At 32.5% G+C, this 4,221-nt stretch overlaps 1 protein-coding gene across 1 annotated transcript in view; it reads left to right on the top strand.

Moving 5' to 3' along the window:
* The window catches only part of LOC108573260 (ran-binding protein 9), a 15,838-nt gene extending 14,282 nt beyond the window's left edge, over positions 1 to 1,556 (top strand). The window contains exon 8 of the transcript XR_001891399.1: positions 661 to 1,556. The gene's annotated coding sequence lies outside the window, so the exon portion shown is untranslated. The remainder of the gene's footprint in view (positions 1 to 660) is intronic.
* The last annotated feature ends 2,665 nt before the right edge of the window (positions 1,557 to 4,221 follow it).

Consider the following 4,221-nt stretch of genomic DNA (forward strand, 5'->3'; position numbering starts at 1 on the left):
TGTATTTATAGCTTTCCAAGAATATCTTGAAGGGAGAACTTAGTATATTGTATGTTTATATAGGGTGGATGTTATAATAGTATTCCATGATTTTTAAATCACTTACGTTAATTTAACAGAAAAAAATGTCATATAAAATAGATCACTTTTTTACAATTATTATTGTTTAAGAGTCAAAACTTTTAAAACAGTTTTGTTACATTAAAAGAATGAGACAAACGTAGGCGCAAATAGTAGACGAACCTTACTTATGTATACTATATTACATTATATTATACTGTACACTTATTTTCAACAAAATTATCGCATCTCCTCCTACTGAAATGTTTCAATTCTCTTTGAAATATTAAAAAAATTAAAGTCACATTACTTTTTTTATAAGTAATTTTATACGCAACTCTTCCATGTCGTATCATCCTAAGTGACCCAAAAATCGTAACTACCAGTATTATTAGCATGATAATGAACACCCTGTATATCGCGTTAAATGTTACACAGCTTGAGAAATTCAATCATCCTCGAACCGAAACTCAATATATTAGCGTAAATTCGTATTGAAAGAAATCATTAGTCAAATAAAATAGATGGAATAGTTTATTGTGACGAGGATCAAATCAAACGTGAAACGCGTGTTGACCGCGGCGTTGCCGTTTGTTCCAGGATGTGGAGACGAAACGTGGAGCAGATAATACTTTTGCAGCAACAATTTCGCGACATCGCGTGCCTCTTCAGCTAGAGTCCAGCAGTCGGCTCTCTGACTCGATCTCACACATCTACACCAGACACACAAGCGAATACATAACACAATACGCGCGAGACCCACCAAAAAGTACACGATGTTACGGCAACGAGGACGAGAACAAGGATGATTGCTAACTAAAATCATCAACCTGTGGATCATTGCATGGACACGATTGAAATTTTCCAGAGTCTGAACAAAGAACTGGCTTGAAGAACCATAAGACGAAGAAGAAGAAGGGGACCTTAAGGATGGCGAAGGGAAATACGAAAAAGAAATAGCTGGAGCGAAAATTCAAGGTTAAAATCAACATGGCGGACGAAATTTTGAGCGAACAGATGGCGCTGATGGTTGAAGAAATGTTAGAAATAATAGACACAATTTTGGAAAAAGAAGTGAGATGGTTTTAACGATGATACGGTGATCTAGAACGAGGAACAGATCGAAAATCGAAGATGGAGAAGAAGCTCGAATAAAATCGAGGGTGACGTTTATAAACACCTGCCAAGACGACCCTTTTCTCGTTTCCTCTTTTTAGCCCTGTAATTCACCATCATCTTGAGGTTGTTCCCTCGTTCCCATAATCGATCGCCAGCGAGTTACCGAGTCGTTTCTCGCTACGGGACGTGCTTTTGTGTTTTCGCCTTGTTTCTGACCGCCAGACGATGAACATCTCTTCAGGTAGGTTTTTAACTCATCTCATTCGATTTTTTCTGTCGCTATCCTCCCCGGTTTTTTATCGTCTCACTTCACAATAGTTGCTTCTATTCATACTTTGTGTTAAACTTAATCTTTGTTTTACTAAATTTCAGCCATAACCTCCATCGTTTTAGTACCGTTAATCATTAACGTTTGGTTAAAAGTGCTAATTAAAATTTTGGTTCCGTTTAACGGTCATCTTCAAATTTAATTCTCTTCGCCGAACATTTTATTGTGTTTAAAGAATTTTTATTTTACTCTTTTTTTTTTTTTTAACATCTTGCCTCATTCTGCTCATTTTATTTTAAACGTCTCATTATCCTTCGCATAATGGCTGATAAGTCAGCGACACTTTTTCTATCGAGAAGAAATTAACGAAAAAAGAGCCTCTCGTCGACACAACTACGATTAATTGATCCCTCGTCGATTATCCTGATAGCCTTTCTAATCGTATCGTCAACGAGTCGATTTTTGTATCAATTGTTAGCTCTTAATGAAACAACAAAAGAAGAAGAATAAGAAGCAAAAGAAAAACATAAGAGTAAAAAGATAATATATACGAATAAAAGGGAATATTCGATTATCTTTTCATTATCGTAAGTTAAGGTTAGGAGAGATGAGAGTATCGTGTTTCATGTTCGACGATCGTTCAATTTCCACCTGATTTTTCACAGCAAACGAACATACTACCGTGAAGCAATAATCCTTGCTTTTTAACCATTTTTTCTTTTTTTCTTTTTGGTATTCATTTTTTTTCTCTCTTTTTTAATCGTCGTACGAATTTTTATTATTTTCTATTGTTACGAGCCGTTACGATCGATACCTTCGATCGATCGATCGTAACGTCGGTCTATCGACGATCGATACGTCTTCATTCGATTTTACTCGCCCTAGGTTCGATCGATAATAAACGAAACAGAAAGGTTAAGAAAAAAAATCGTGTATTAGTAATATGTAATTAAGAAATATCGTATGACTACGAGAGGAACTTTATAAAAAATAAAAATTTAAAAAAAAGAAAACAAAAAAGTATGCTAAAAATGGAGAGTTATACGATCATAAATTATTGTAAAAATTGAAAATTATGACAGTTACACAGTGAAAATTAATAAAAGTTGTATAGTTAAAGAGAACGTTGTAAAATATGCGTTGTTTTATATTTCTGTCTCTTTCTCTCTGACGATTTATTTGTTTTCCAAATCAGTCGAAAATGATTTTCTCTGTTTTGCAACAAATTATTTTGAGTTTCAGAAAAAAAAGATTTTTCAACGAAGAAAAAAGCATGATTTATAAAAATTTTACTAGTATTTATTAATTAAAGGGAAATGAACTTTCAATTAGAGCCAACGAGAGGTTTTAGATTAAGTTACCGGAAAAGTTGTCGGAAATTTTTATACTTAACGTAATGCTAACGTCTAGTTCTAAATTAAAATGGTTGTTCTCTCGATTACATAGGTTGTACACTTAAATAGATCGAAATAATTAAGCAGAAATAAAGTTTTGTATGGAAGATGACGGAAATTATTTTTCAATTACATAAAACTCAATAATCCGAATTTTTAAACTACTTAAATGGAAATAAACGTTCAGTTAAAAGTTAGGATTACTTGAATTTCCTTACGATTGTCTTGTCGCGCAAAATCATCGCAAGGAAGAAATATACCAAGATTTTAATCGAGTCGATAATGACTTTAAACATCCACAAGCGAACGGAAAAATCTTCGAAGACCATGGAACGAGGGAACGATTGCAAAGGTTCAAATGAAACAGAAGAGCGGAGCAAAAAATGCGTGGTGAAAGATAAATAAATAAATAAATAGGTAATTAAATAATTAACACTACTAACGACGATGATGAAGATACAAAACTGACACTCAATTAATTAAAGAAAGAAGAAATGCAAATGAAACAAATCAATAAATAACAAGAAATATAAGTATATGTATATGTATACGTATATATAAGTATATATCTGTATATATATATATATATATTAAAAAGAATTAATATCGTATGGATTATAACGTACGCGTGAGATTTCAAGTAAAAAAAGTTTATTCATTATTCTATATGTGTGTGTATATGTATAGGGCACACATTACACCATATATCGGGAATGTGTGTCGCGCGTTGTTTTACATACATATACGCAGGCATGGCGAACGGTTGAATTCGTAAGAACGAGTGATACACAATACACAAGCGTGAAAGCGAGAGAGAGTGACTGTTTAGAGTGAGAGTGCGAGAAAGTGAGCGTGTGAAAAAATTCATTGATCTAAACGGTCAGTGGAGAAAGAGAAAATACAATTTGACGATTTTTAGTGTTAAATGTTTTTCTGTACTATAGGTAGAGAGCCACGAGTATCTTGCAAATAATACAGTATGATTTGGAGACATTGTTCGTTGAATTCTGTTTCTGTCATTCACTGTGATGAGAACCCTGGACGACTTCGATCTATTGATCCTTTTTTTTTGCTTAGGGCTCATTTTTTGCAAGAAAAATTGCAATACAAGTCTTAATTTTCGTCATTCTTTCGTTAATTTCAATTTTACCATTTTTCTAATGGAATTGTGGTTTATTGAGACTAGTATTGACTAGTTTTATGAAGAATATTTTAATACATTTTTGGTAATTTATTGCGAGAGATGAAATTTGTTTATTAATATGTTAAAGTTTTTTTTATCGTACTAATTGTTTACCTTCTTTACAATAATAAATATATTTATATGTTTATTCAGTAAGAAATATAAAAAGTAATGTTTAATACTTTTTTTTTCTTTAA

Source organism: Habropoda laboriosa, unplaced genomic scaffold (genome assembly GCF_001263275.1).
Source record: "Habropoda laboriosa isolate 0110345459 unplaced genomic scaffold, ASM126327v1 scaffold134, whole genome shotgun sequence".
Taxonomy (NCBI): domain Eukaryota; kingdom Metazoa; phylum Arthropoda; class Insecta; order Hymenoptera; family Apidae; genus Habropoda; species Habropoda laboriosa.